The 13978-nt window shown below is 63.0% G+C and overlaps 4 non-coding genes across 4 annotated transcripts; all 4 read left to right on the top strand.

Annotated features, from left to right (window-relative positions):
• The first annotated feature begins 1667 nt into the window (after positions 1–1667).
• Positions 1668–1786, top strand: LOC142869389 (5S ribosomal RNA). Its single transcript, XR_012918018.1, has one exon. It is a non-coding gene; the product is annotated as a 5S ribosomal RNA (ribosomal RNA).
• Positions 1787–5548: 3762 nt separating this feature from the next.
• LOC142869388 (5S ribosomal RNA) lies at positions 5549–5667 on the top strand. The gene has a single exon (XR_012918017.1). It is a non-coding gene; the product is annotated as a 5S ribosomal RNA (ribosomal RNA).
• A 3761-nt stretch (positions 5668–9428) lies between these two features.
• Positions 9429–9547, top strand: LOC142869386 (5S ribosomal RNA). Its single transcript, XR_012918016.1, has one exon. It is a non-coding gene; the product is annotated as a 5S ribosomal RNA (ribosomal RNA).
• Positions 9548–13304: 3757 nt separating this feature from the next.
• Positions 13305–13423, top strand: LOC142869375 (5S ribosomal RNA). The gene has a single exon (XR_012918005.1). It is a non-coding gene; the product is annotated as a 5S ribosomal RNA (ribosomal RNA).
• Positions 13424–13978: the final 555 nt, after the last annotated feature.

Here is a 13978-nt window from a genome sequence, read left to right as displayed (position 1 = left end):
GGTAGCAAGAGTCTGAGGTGTCTCTGAGCCCTGTGCCCTGTGGGGGGGGGCCGGGGGGGAGGAGGAGGAGGAGGACGTGGGAAGGGCCAGGGCCTGCAGTCCTGTTCCCGGGGTGGCACGGCAAGTGGCTTCTTCCACAGGCTGCTTGGCCTGGGCTCCCTGCACCTGGGCCTTTGGAGGACCGGCCCTGTGCTTGCCAACACTTCCTGCAGGGACCCAGAGCTGGGAGGTGGCATCTCTCAGCCCTGGGTCGGGCAGAGCCCCAGCGGGCCATGCCCACAACCTCTCTCAGCACCGGTCCCCCAGAAGGCTCCTTTGGGACCAGGATTCTCTTGCGGTGACTCTTTAAGGTCTGGCCCCTGGATGGAGGGGCACCAGGAGTAGAGGAGCAGGAAGGGGAAGGGGGTGGCCATGCGAGGGGACACTTTGAGGCCGAGTCCCAGCTTCAGCCTGATCCTCCTGGGAACCCCGCTCTGAGACCAGGAGCCGGGCTTCGCATTCCCACAGCAGCCAGTCGTGGGCTGAGGACACCTGGGGCGTTGGGAACTCCCTGGCTTCTCCTGGGTTTAACGTCTAGAGCTGCTTGTGAATCGCGCCGCCACACACACCCGAGCGCAGGTGTCTTCCGCACAGACTGCGGGCCTCGCTCTTCTGAATGCCGCTAGCTCGCCACCCACCCACCCACGGGTGAACCTGGTCAGGGTGCTTTCTCTAAGGGGCAGACTCTTTTCCGGGCGGGCTACCGGTGTCTCTGTTTGCTCGTTTCTTTCTTCCATTTCGGGAAAGTCTTCCTTGCTGGGTGTGGAAATCTCCTATGCCTTCCCTCGCCTATTCTGTCAGCTTTCAAATTCTCTTTCAGTTGCCACCCTCACAGATGGATTAGGAAACTCTTTCCGGTGCACTCATTAGTGAAATGACCTCCAGGAAGCTGGAATCCAATATCTAATGGCCGATTTTTAGCGAGTCCACACGCCAGGGTGGTCGGGGTCCAATGCAGCCCCGGCCAGGCCCAGGCCCCTTGGACTGGGCCACAGGAGGACACGGAGGAGGGTCCCGGCCCCCACGAAGCGGTGCCGGCAGTTGTCCACGGGCTTGGGCGTTTTCCAGAGGTAGGAGATGGAGGGGACTGATTTCTTCAGCGCCCCCCAAACCACGCCACCCCACCCCACCCATGGGACACATCCCCAGAGAGAGACGCCCCATACACTGGCTGTGCCCCAGCCCTGGCCCGGGGGAATAGGCGGCAGCCCACCCACAGGGCGAGGGGGGGGGCGCAGCTGAAAGGGGTTGTGGGGGAGGGCGGCCCCTGGCTGGGGTCAAAGGGCGAGCGTCCCGCGCGTGCGCAGTCAGCGGGAGGCAGCGACGCGCTGGGGGTGGGCAGCGGGTAGGTGAAGGAGGCCGGGCGAGGAGACGAGGGGGGCTGGGAGGGCTCCACCTTGGCGAGTCCAGCCGTGGAGGCGCATCTTGTGTGAGTGTGAGTGAGTGTGAGTGTGTGTGTGTGTATAGAGAGACAGCCCCCCGCCCCGCCCCGCCCCGCCCCGCCCATCACCCCCGTCCCTGCGAACTCAACCGGCCCGGCCCGGCGCGGGGCCTGGGGCGGGAGGCGGCGGCGGGGAAGCCCAGAGAGGCTCGGCTTCTCGAGCGGGGCAGGGGCGCCCTCCGCCGCCGTCTAGGGCCACACCACCCTGAACGCCCCCGATCTCGTCTGGTCTCGGAAGCTAAGCAGGGTCGGGCCTGGTTAGTACTTGGATGGGAGACCGCCTGGGAATACCGGGTGCCACAGGCTGCTGCTTTTTTTTTTTTTTTTTTTTTGCCTCTTGTTCTGTCCCCTTTCTGGGAGCGCGGCGGCGGCCCGGGGTGCGGGTCACCCCCACTCTCAGCGCCCGCGCGGTGCCTGGCGCCCCAGCCCGCACCGTGGGGCCTCCTCTTGTCCCAAGCCGCGACACCGCCGCCACGCGGCAGCATGCGTGGCATCTGGACTGTCAGGTCTCAGACCAAAGGTCTGCTCTGTGGGAACCGACACGCTGGAGGAAACCTTGAGAGTCTGAGAGGGGAGGGAGTTCCAGAAGAAGGCCAGGATGTCATTTTGAGGGAGTATGTGACCAGAACTCGTCCCGTTGCTTTTGGGGTTCTATGGGCTACACGCAGGAATCTTTGGTGGTGGCACCTGATGTTGGGGGATCCGGAGTCACACCCAGACCTGCTCCACAGGCCTCCTTTTACTTTTCTCTTCGGATTCATTATTTTTAAAAAGTGTCTCTTACCTCTATGATTGCATTTTCTTTTCTCTCTCTCTTCAAGCAGATGATGGGAGTACAAGTATTCAGGTGACATGTGTTGCCCGTGCCCCCCTCCCCCCTGTGTTCTTTTTTTTTTTTTTTTTTTGAGACAGAGTCTCGTTTTGCTGCCCAGGCTAGAGTGAGTGCCATGGCGTCAGCCTAGCTCACAGCAACCTCAATCTCCGGGCTCAAGCAATCCTGCTGCCTCAGCCTCCCGAGTAGTTGGGACTACAGGCATGCACCACCACGCCCGGCTGTGTTTTTCTATATATATTAGTTGGCCAATTAATTTCTTTCTATTTTTAGTAGAGACGGGGTCTCGCTCTTGCTCAGGCTGGTTTCGAACTCCTGACCTGGAGCAATCCGCCCGCCTCGGCCTCCCAGAGAGCTAGGATTACAGGCGTGAGCCACCGCGCCCGGCCCCCCCCCCTGTGTTCTTATTCATATACCTCTCATGTTGTTCCAGCGTATTGTGGGGGTACCAATGTTAAGGTCGGGTGCCTTGCCCTCTCCAAGCCTCCCCCCTCGGGTCAGAGCTTCAAGTGCGCCCATCCCCCAGTCGGTGCGCACCCACCCCATGCCTAATGGATGTGTATGCCCCTCCCCTCCCCCCACCCGCCCGACACCCACCCGATGAAGGTGACTCCTCTCTGTCCACTTAGGCGTCCATCCGTTCGTACCAATTTGCTGGTGAGCGCGCTCACGTGGTGCTCGTGTGTCCATTCTTGGGATACCTGGCTTACTGGAACGGGTTCCAGCTCTGGCCAGGAGAACACGAGAGGCGCCCTCTCACCGCTGCTCCTCACAGCCGAATGGCACTCCGTGGTGTCCACGCGCCACATTTTATTGATGCACTCCTGGATGGATGGGCACTCGGGTGGCTTCCACGTCTTTGCGATTGTGAATTGTGCCCTAACTGTCACCCTAACCCTTACCCAGCCCCCGTCTCCTCTGCCCCTGCCTGAGGCACTCCTCCCCGGCCAGGCCCGTCACTGTCCTGGGCCCCCGCCTGACCGGCTCCTCCCCGCCCGGCCTGTCACCGTCCTCTGCCCCTGCCTGACATGCTCCTTCCCGCCCGCCCGGCCTCTCACCGTCCTCGGCCCCTGCCTGACCGGCTCCTCCGTCGCCTGGGCCTTCCAAGGGCTTGGTGTGGACGCTGCTTCCAGGAAGCCCTCCAGAAACCCGGCAGCAGGGTGGCCGCAGCAGTCTCCAGCAGCCGTCCCTAAGTCGCGTGAGTGCGGGGGACGTGCCCCCGCTGTGCCGCGGGGGCCCAGCCTGGTGTCTTCCCTGAGGCCCTGCGGCTGCCGGCTGGGCTGCCGCTCCCCGCAAGGGGAGAGCCGCGGAGGTGGGGACCGCCTCCTGATGGGGACGTACACGCAGCTCTCCACGTCGGATTCCGGGGCTCTCTGTCCTGCCCGAAGGCCCAGCTGGCCTGCGGGTCCTTAGAGTGGCAAAAACATCCGAAAACTGAGATTGAGGGTCCGGTGGGTGTCTGCACTTTTGTGCTGGGCACCCCAGGGAGGCCCGGGGGCTGGCTGGACAACGTGGTCTGCTGGGCGGGGGGGGGGGGGTGGAGGAGCAACTGATGCCCTTTGCACTTTGGGTAGCAAGAGTCTGAGGTGTCTCTGAGCCCTGTGCCCTGTGGGGGGGGGCCGGGGGGGAGGAGGAGGAGGAGGACGTGGGAAGGGCCAGGGCCTGCAGTCCTGTTCCCGGGGTGGCACGGCAAGTGGCTTCTTCCACAGGCTGCTTGGCCTGGGCTCCCTGCACCTGGGCCTTTGGAGGACCGGCCCTGTGCTTGCCAACACTTCCTGCAGGGACCCAGAGCTGGGAGGTGGCATCTCTCAGCCCTGGGTCGGGCAGAGCCCCAGCGGGCCATGCCCACAACCTCTCTCAGCACCGGTCCCCCAGAAGGCTCCTTTGGGACCAGGATTCTCTTGCGGTGACTCTTTAAGGTCTGGCCCCTGGATGGAGGGGCACCAGGAGTAGAGGAGCAGGAAGGGGAAGGGGGTGGCCATGCGAGGGGACACTTTGAGGCCGAGTCCCAGCTTCAGCCTGATCCTCCTGGGAACCCCGCTCTGAGACCAGGAGCCGGGCTTCGCATTCCCACAGCAGCCAGTCGTGGGCTGAGGACACCTGGGGCGTTGGGAACTCCCTGGCTTCTCCTGGGTTTAACGTCTAGAGCTGCTTGTGAATCGCGCCGCCACACACACCCGAGCGCAGGTGTCTTCCGCACAGACTGCGGGCCTCGCTCTTCTGAATGCCGCTAGCTCGCCACCCACCCACCCACGGGTGAACCTGGTCAGGGTGCTTTCTCTAAGGGGCAGACTCTTTTCCGGGCGGGCTACCGGTGTCTCTGTTTGCTCGTTTCTTTCTTCCATTTCGGGAAAGTCTTCCTTGCTGGGTGTGGAAATCTCCTATGCCTTCCCTCGCCTATTCTGTCAGCTTTCAAATTCTCTTTCAGTTGCCACCCTCACAGATGGATTAGGAAACTCTTTCCGGTGCACTCATTAGTGAAATGACCTCCAGGAAGCTGGAATCCAATATCTAATGGCCGATTTTTAGCGAGTCCACACGCCAGGGTGGTCGGGGTCCAATGCAGCCCCGGCCAGGCCCAGGCCCCTTGGACTGGGCCACAGGAGGACACGGAGGAGGGTCCCGGCCCCCACGAAGCGGTGCCGGCAGTTGTCCACGGGCTTGGGCGTTTTCCAGAGGTAGGAGATGGAGGGGACTGATTTCTTCAGCGCCCCCCAAACCACGCCACCCCACCCCACCCATGGGACACATCCCCAGAGAGAGACGCCCCATACACTGGCTGTGCCCCAGCCCTGGCCCGGGGGAATAGGCGGCAGCCCACCCACAGGGCGAGGGGGGGGGCGCAGCTGAAAGGGGTTGTGGGGGAGGGCGGCCCCTGGCTGGGGTCAAAGGGCGAGCGTCCCGCGCGTGCGCAGTCAGCGGGAGGCAGCGACGCGCTGGGGGTGGGCAGCGGGTAGGTGAAGGAGGCCGGGCGAGGAGACGAGGGGGGCTGGGAGGGCTCCACCTTGGCGAGTCCAGCCGTGGAGGCGCATCTTGTGTGAGTGTGAGTGAGTGTGAGTGTGTGTGTGTGTATAGAGAGACAGCCCCCCGCCCCGCCCCGCCCCGCCCCGCCCATCACCCCCGTCCCTGCGAACTCAACCGGCCCGGCCCGGCGCGGGGCCTGGGGCGGGAGGCGGCGGCGGGGAAGCCCAGAGAGGCTCGGCTTCTCGAGCGGGGCAGGGGCGCCCTCCGCCGCCGTCTAGGGCCACACCACCCTGAACGCCCCCGATCTCGTCTGGTCTCGGAAGCTAAGCAGGGTCGGGCCTGGTTAGTACTTGGATGGGAGACCGCCTGGGAATACCGGGTGCCACAGGCTGCTGCTTTTTTTTTTTTTTTTTTTTTGCCTCTTGTTCTGTCCCCTTTCTGGGAGCGCGGCGGCGGCCCGGGGTGCGGGTCACCCCCACTCTCAGCGCCCGCGCGGTGCCTGGCGCCCCAGCCCGCACCGTGGGGCCTCCTCTTGTCCCAAGCTGCGACACCGCCGCCACGCGGCAGCATGCGTGGCATCTGGACTGTCAGGTCTCAGACCAAAGGTCTGCTCTGTGGGAACCGACACGCTGGAGGAAACCTTGAGAGTCTGAGAGGGGAGGGAGTTCCAGAAGAAGGCCAGGATGTCATTTTGAGGGAGTATGTGACCAGAACTCGTCCCGTTGCTTTTGGGGTTCTATGGGCTACACGCAGGAATCTTTGGTGGTGGCACCTGATGTTGGGGGATCCGGAGTCACACCCAGACCTGCTCCACAGGCCTCCTTTTACTTTTCTCTTCGGATTCATTATTTTTAAAAAGTGTCTCTTACCTCTATGATTGCATTTTCTTTTCTCTCTCTCTTCAAGCAGATGATGGGAGTACAAGTATTCAGGTGACATGTGTTGCCCGTGCCCCCCTCCCCCCTGTGTTCTTTTTTTTTTTTTTTTTTGAGACAGAGTCTCGTTTTGCTGCCCAGGCTAGAGTGAGTGCCATGGCGTCAGCCTAGCTCACAGCAACCTCAATCTCCGGGCTCAAGCAATCCTGCTGCCTCAGCCTCCCGAGTAGTTGGGACTACAGGCATGCACCACCACGCCCGGCTGTGTTTTTCTATATATATTAGTTGGCCAATTAATTTCTTTCTATTTTTAGTAGAGACGGGGTCTCGCTCTTGCTCAGGCTGGTTTCGAACTCCTGACCTGGAGCAATCCGCCCGCCTCGGCCTCCCAGAGAGCTAGGATTACAGGCGTGAGCCACCGCGCCCGGCCCCCCCCCCTGTGTTCTTATTCATATACCTCTCATGTTGTTCCAGCGTATTGTGGGGGTACCAATGTTAAGGTCGGGTGCCTTGCCCTCTCCAAGCCTCCCCCCTCGGGTCAGAGCTTCAAGTGCGCCCATCCCCCAGTCGGTGCGCACCCACCCCATGCCTAATGGATGTGTATGCCCCTCCCCTCCCCCCACCCGCCCGACACCCACCCGATGAAGGTGACTCCTCTCTGTCCACTTAGGCGTCCATCCGTTCGTACCAATTTGCTGGTGAGCGCGCTCACGTGGTGCTCGTGTGTCCATTCTTGGGATACCTGGCTTACTGGAACGGGTTCCAGCTCTGGCCAGGAGAACACGAGAGGCGCCCTCTCACCGCTGCTCCTCACAGCCGAATGGCACTCCGTGGTGTCCACGCGCCACATTTTATTGATGCACTCCTGGATGGATGGGCACTCGGGTGGCTTCCACGTCTTTGCGATTGTGAATTGTGCCCTAACTGTCACCCTAACCCTTACCCAGCCCCCGTCTCCTCTGCCCCTGCCTGAGGCACTCCTCCCCGGCCAGGCCCGTCACTGTCCTGGGCCCCCGCCTGACCGGCTCCTCCCCGCCCGGCCTGTCACCGTCCTCTGCCCCTGCCTGACATGCTCCTTCCCGCCCGCCCGGCCTCTCACCGTCCTCGGCCCCTGCCTGACCGGCTCCTCCGTCGCCTGGGCCTTCCAAGGGCTTGGTGTGGACGCTGCTTCCAGGAAGCCCTCCAGAAACCCGGCAGCAGGGTGGCCGCAGCAGTCTCCAGCAGCCGTCCCTAAGTCGCGTGAGTGCGGGGGACGTGCCCCCGCTGTGCCGCGGGGGCCCAGCCTGGTGTCTTCCCTGAGGCCCTGCGGCTGCCGGCTGGGCTGCCGCTCCCCGCAAGGGGAGAGCCGCGGAGGTGGGGACCGCCTCCTGATGGGGACGTACACGCAGCTCTCCACGTCGGATTCCGGGGCTCTCTGTCCTGCCCGAAGGCCCAGCTGGCCTGCGGGTCCTTAGAGTGGCAAAAACATCCGAAAACTGAGATTGAGGGTCCGGTGGGTGTCTGCACTTTTGTGCTGGGCACCCCAGGGAGGCCCGGGGGCTGGCTGGACAACGTGGTCTGCTGGGCGGGGGGGGGGGGGTGGAGGAGCAACTGATGCCCTTTGCACTTTGGGTAGCAAGAGTCTGAGGTGTCTCTGAGCCCTGTGCCCTGTGGGGGGGGGCCGGGGGGGAGGAGGAGGAGGAGGACGTGGGAAGGGCCAGGGCCTGCAGTCCTGTTCCCGGGGTGGCACGGCAAGTGGCTTCTTCCACAGGCTGCTTGGCCTGGGCTCCCTGCACCTGGGCCTTTGGAGGACCGGCCCTGTGCTTGCCAACACTTCCTGCAGGGACCCAGAGCTGGGAGGTGGCATCTCTCAGCCCTGGGTCGGGCAGAGCCCCAGCGGGCCATGCCCACAACCTCTCTCAGCACCGGTCCCCCAGAAGGCTCCTTTGGGACCAGGATTCTCTTGCGGTGACTCTTTAAGGTCTGGCCCCTGGATGGAGGGGCACCAGGAGTAGAGGAGCAGGAAGGGGAAGGGGGTGGCCATGCGAGGGGACACTTTGAGGCCGAGTCCCAGCTTCAGCCTGATCCTCCTGGGAACCCCGCTCTGAGACCAGGAGCCGGGCTTCGCATTCCCACAGCAGCCAGTCGTGGGCTGAGGACACCTGGGGCGTTGGGAACTCCCTGGCTTCTCCTGGGTTTAACGTCTAGAGCTGCTTGTGAATCGCGCCGCCACACACACCCGAGCGCAGGTGTCTTCCGCACAGACTGCGGGCCTCGCTCTTCTGAATGCCGCTAGCTCGCCACCCACCCACCCACGGGTGAACCTGGTCAGGGTGCTTTCTCTAAGGGGCAGACTCTTTTCCGGGCGGGCTACCGGTGTCTCTGTTTGCTCGTTTCTTTCTTCCATTTCGGGAAAGTCTTCCTTGCTGGGTGTGGAAATCTCCTATGCCTTCCCTCGCCTATTCTGTCAGCTTTCAAATTCTCTTTCAGTTGCCACCCTCACAGATGGATTAGGAAACTCTTTCCGGTGCACTCATTAGTGAAATGACCTCCAGGAAGCTGGAATCCAATATCTAATGGCCGATTTTTAGCGAGTCCACACGCCAGGGTGGTCGGGGTCCAATGCAGCCCCGGCCAGGCCCAGGCCCCTTGGACTGGGCCACAGGAGGACACGGAGGAGGGTCCCGGCCCCCACGAAGCGGTGCCGGCAGTTGTCCACGGGCTTGGGCGTTTTCCAGAGGTAGGAGATGGAGGGGACTGATTTCTTCAGCGCCCCCCAAACCACGCCACCCCACCCCACCCATGGGACACATCCCCAGAGAGAGACGCCCCATACACTGGCTGTGCCCCAGCCCTGGCCCGGGGGAATAGGCGGCAGCCCACCCACAGGGCGAGGGGGGGGGCGCAGCTGAAAGGGGTTGTGGGGGAGGGCGGCCCCTGGCTGGGGTCAAAGGGCGAGCGTCCCGCGCGTGCGCAGTCAGCGGGAGGCAGCGACGCGCTGGGGGTGGGCAGCGGGTAGGTGAAGGAGGCCGGGCGAGGAGACGAGGGGGGCTGGGAGGGCTCCACCTTGGCGAGTCCAGCCGTGGAGGCGCATCTTGTGTGAGTGTGAGTGAGTGTGAGTGTGTGTGTGTGTATAGAGAGACAGCCCCCCGCCCCGCCCCGCCCCGCCCCGCCCATCACCCCCGTCCCTGCGAACTCAACCGGCCCGGCCCGGCGCGGGGCCTGGGGCGGGAGGCGGCGGCGGGGAAGCCCAGAGAGGCTCGGCTTCTCGAGCGGGGCAGGGGCGCCCTCCGCCGCCGTCTAGGGCCACACCACCCTGAACGCCCCCGATCTCGTCTGGTCTCGGAAGCTAAGCAGGGTCGGGCCTGGTTAGTACTTGGATGGGAGACCGCCTGGGAATACCGGGTGCCACAGGCTGCTGCTTTTTTTTTTTTTTTTTTTGCCTCTTGTTCTGTCCCCTTTCTGGGAGCGCGGCGGCGGCCCGGGGTGCGGGTCACCCCCACTCTCAGCGCCCGCGCGGTGCCTGGCGCCCCAGCCCGCACCGTGGGGCCTCCTCTTGTCCCAAGCCGCGACACCGCCGCCACGCGGCAGCATGCGTGGCATCTGGACTGTCAGGTCTCAGACCAAAGGTCTGCTCTGTGGGAACCGACACGCTGGAGGAAACCTTGAGAGTCTGAGAGGGGAGGGAGTTCCAGAAGAAGGCCAGGATGTCATTTTGAGGGAGTATGTGACCAGAACTCGTCCCGTTGCTTTTGGGGTTCTATGGGCTACACGCAGGAATCTTTGGTGGTGGCACCTGATGTTGGGGGATCCGGAGTCACACCCAGACCTGCTCCACAGGCCTCCTTTTACTTTTCTCTTCGGATTCATTATTTTTAAAAAGTGTCTCTTACCTCTATGATTGCATTTTCTTTTCTCTCTCTCTTCAAGCAGATGATGGGAGTACAAGTATTCAGGTGACATGTGTTGCCCGTGCCCCCCTCCCCCCTGTGTTCTTTTTTTTTTTTTTTTTTGAGACAGAGTCTCGTTTTGCTGCCCAGGCTAGAGTGAGTGCCATGGCGTCAGCCTAGCTCACAGCAACCTCAATCTCCGGGCTCAAGCAATCCTGCTGCCTCAGCCTCCCGAGTAGTTGGGACTACAGGCATGCACCACCACGCCCGGCTGTGTTTTTCTATATATATTAGTTGGCCAATTAATTTCTTTCTATTTTTAGTAGAGACGGGGTCTCGCTCTTGCTCAGGCTGGTTTCGAACTCCTGACCTGGAGCAATCCGCCCGCCTCGGCCTCCCAGAGAGCTAGGATTACAGGCGTGAGCCACCGCGCCCGGCCCCCCCCCCTGTGTTCTTATTCATATACCTCTCATGTTGTTCCAGCGTATTGTGGGGGTACCAATGTTAAGGTCGGGTGCCTTGCCCTCTCCAAGCCTCCCCCCTCGGGTCAGAGCTTCAAGTGCGCCCATCCCCCAGTCGGTGCGCACCCACCCCATGCCTAATGGATGTGTATGCCCCTCCCCTCCCCCCACCCGCCCGACACCCACCCGATGAAGGTGACTCCTCTCTGTCCACTTAGGCGTCCATCCGTTCGTACCAATTTGCTGGTGAGCGCGCTCACGTGGTGCTCGTGTGTCCATTCTTGGGATACCTGGCTTACTGGAACGGGTTCCAGCTCTGGCCAGGAGAACACGAGAGGCGCCCTCTCACCGCTGCTCCTCACAGCCGAATGGCACTCCGTGGTGTCCACGCGCCACATTTTATTGATGCACTCCTGGATGGATGGGCACTCGGGTGGCTTCCACGTCTTTGCGATTGTGAATTGTGCCCTAACTGTCACCCTAACCCTTACCCAGCCCCCGTCTCCTCTGCCCCTGCCTGAGGCACTCCTCCCCGGCCAGGCCCGTCACTGTCCTGGGCCCCCGCCTGACCGGCTCCTCCCCGCCCGGCCTGTCACCGTCCTCTGCCCCTGCCTGACATGCTCCTTCCCGCCCGCCCGGCCTCTCACCGTCCTCGGCCCCTGCCTGACCGGCTCCTCCGTCGCCTGGGCCTTCCAAGGGCTTGGTGTGGACGCTGCTTCCAGGAAGCCCTCCAGAAACCCGGCAGCAGGGTGGCCGCAGCAGTCTCCAGCAGCCGTCCCTAAGTCGCGTGAGTGCGGGGGACGTGCCCCCGCTGTGCCGCGGGGGCCCAGCCTGGTGTCTTCCCTGAGGCCCTGCGGCTGCCGGCTGGGCTGCCGCTCCCCGCAAGGGGAGAGCCGCGGAGGTGGGGACCGCCTCCTGATGGGGACGTACACGCAGCTCTCCACGTCGGATTCCGGGGCTCTCTGTCCTGCCCGAAGGCCCAGCTGGCCTGCGGGTCCTTAGAGTGGCAAAAACATCCGAAAACTGAGATTGAGGGTCCGGTGGGTGTCTGCACTTTTGTGCTGGGCACCCCAGGGAGGCCCGGGGGCTGGCTGGACAACGTGGTCTGCTGGGCGGGGGGGGGGGTGGAGGAGCAACTGATGCCCTTTGCACTTTGGGTAGCAAGAGTCTGAGGTGTCTCTGAGCCCTGTGCCCTGTGGGGGGGGGCCGGGGGGGAGGAGGAGGAGGAGGACGTGGGAAGGGCCAGGGCCTGCAGTCCTGTTCCCGGGGTGGCACGGCAAGTGGCTTCTTCCACAGGCTGCTTGGCCTGGGCTCCCTGCACCTGGGCCTTTGGAGGACCGGCCCTGTGCTTGCCAACACTTCCTGCAGGGACCCAGAGCTGGGAGGTGGCATCTCTCAGCCCTGGGTCGGGCAGAGCCCCAGCGGGCCATGCCCACAACCTCTCTCAGCACCGGTCCCCCAGAAGGCTCCTTTGGGACCAGGATTCTCTTGCGGTGACTCTTTAAGGTCTGGCCCCTGGATGGAGGGGCACCAGGAGTAGAGGAGCAGGAAGGGGAAGGGGGTGGCCATGCGAGGGGACACTTTGAGGCCGAGTCCCAGCTTCAGCCTGATCCTCCTGGGAACCCCGCTCTGAGACCAGGAGCCGGGCTTCGCATTCCCACAGCAGCCAGTCGTGGGCTGAGGACACCTGGGGCGTTGGGAACTCCCTGGCTTCTCCTGGGTTTAACGTCTAGAGCTGCTTGTGAATCGCGCCGCCACACACACCCGAGCGCAGGTGTCTTCCGCACAGACTGCGGGCCTCGCTCTTCTGAATGCCGCTAGCTCGCCACCCACCCACCCACGGGTGAACCTGGTCAGGGTGCTTTCTCTAAGGGGCAGACTCTTTTCCGGGCGGGCTACCGGTGTCTCTGTTTGCTCGTTTCTTTCTTCCATTTCGGGAAAGTCTTCCTTGCTGGGTGTGGAAATCTCCTATGCCTTCCCTCGCCTATTCTGTCAGCTTTCAAATTCTCTTTCAGTTGCCACCCTCACAGATGGATTAGGAAACTCTTTCCGGTGCACTCATTAGTGAAATGACCTCCAGGAAGCTGGAATCCAATATCTAATGGCCGATTTTTAGCGAGTCCACACGCCAGGGTGGTCGGGGTCCAATGCAGCCCCGGCCAGGCCCAGGCCCCTTGGACTGGGCCACAGGAGGACACGGAGGAGGGTCCCGGCCCCCACGAAGCGGTGCCGGCAGTTGTCCACGGGCTTGGGCGTTTTCCAGAGGTAGGAGATGGAGGGGACTGATTTCTTCAGCGCCCCCCAAACCACGCCACCCCACCCCACCCATGGGACACATCCCCAGAGAGAGACGCCCCATACACTGGCTGTGCCCCAGCCCTGGCCCGGGGGAATAGGCGGCAGCCCACCCACAGGGCGAGGGGGGGGGCGCAGCTGAAAGGGGTTGTGGGGGAGGGCGGCCCCTGGCTGGGGTCAAAGGGCGAGCGTCCCGCGCGTGCGCAGTCAGCGGGAGGCAGCGACGCGCTGGGGGTGGGCAGCGGGTAGGTGAAGGAGGCCGGGCGAGGAGACGAGGGGGGCTGGGAGGGCTCCACCTTGGCGAGTCCAGCCGTGGAGGCGCATCTTGTGTGAGTGTGAGTGAGTGTGAGTGTGTGTGTGTGTATAGAGAGACAGCCCCCCGCCCCGCCCCGCCCCGCCCCGCCCATCACCCCCGTCCCTGCGAACTCAACCGGCCCGGCCCGGCGCGGGGCCTGGGGCGGGAGGCGGCGGCGGGGAAGCCCAGAGAGGCTCGGCTTCTCGAGCGGGGCAGGGGCGCCCTCCGCCGCCGTCTAGGGCCACACCACCCTGAACGCCCCCGATCTCGTCTGGTCTCGGAAGCTAAGCAGGGTCGGGCCTGGTTAGTACTTGGATGGGAGACCGCCTGGGAATACCGGGTGCCACAGGCTGCTGCTTTTTTTTTTTTTTTTTTTTTTGCCTCTTGTTCTGTCCCCTTTCTGGGAGCGCGGCGGCGGCCCGGGGTGCGGGTCACCCCCACTCTCAGCGCCCGCGCGGTGCCTGGCGCCCCAGCCCGCACCGTGGGGCCTCCTCTTGTCCCAAGCCGCGACACCGCCGCCACGCGGCAGCATGCGTGGCATCTGGACTGTCAGGTCTCAGACCAAAGGTCTGCTCTGTGGGAACCGACACGCTGGAGGAAACCTTGAGAGTCTGAGAGGGGAGGGAGTTCCAGAAGAAGGCCAGGATGTCATTTTGAGGGAGTATGTGACCAGAACTCGTCCCGTTGCTTTTGGGGTTCTATGGGCTACACGCAGGAATCTTTGGTGGTGGCACCTGATGTTGGGGGATCCGGAGTCACACCCAGACCTGCTCCACAGGCCTCCTTTTACTTTTCTCTTCGGATTCATTATTTTTAAAAAGTGTCTCTTACCTCTATGATTGCATTTTCTTTTCTCTCTCTCTTCAAGCAGATGATGGGAGTACAAGTATTCAGGTGACATGTGTTG

Source organism: Microcebus murinus, unplaced genomic scaffold (genome assembly GCF_040939455.1).
Source record: "Microcebus murinus isolate Inina unplaced genomic scaffold, M.murinus_Inina_mat1.0 scaf073_hap2_Mmur4.0, whole genome shotgun sequence".
NCBI classification, from domain to species: Eukaryota; Metazoa; Chordata; class Mammalia; order Primates; family Cheirogaleidae; genus Microcebus; species Microcebus murinus.
The sequence above is the reverse complement of the archived record's forward strand: the minus strand, read 5'-3'. Positions and strand labels throughout refer to the sequence as shown.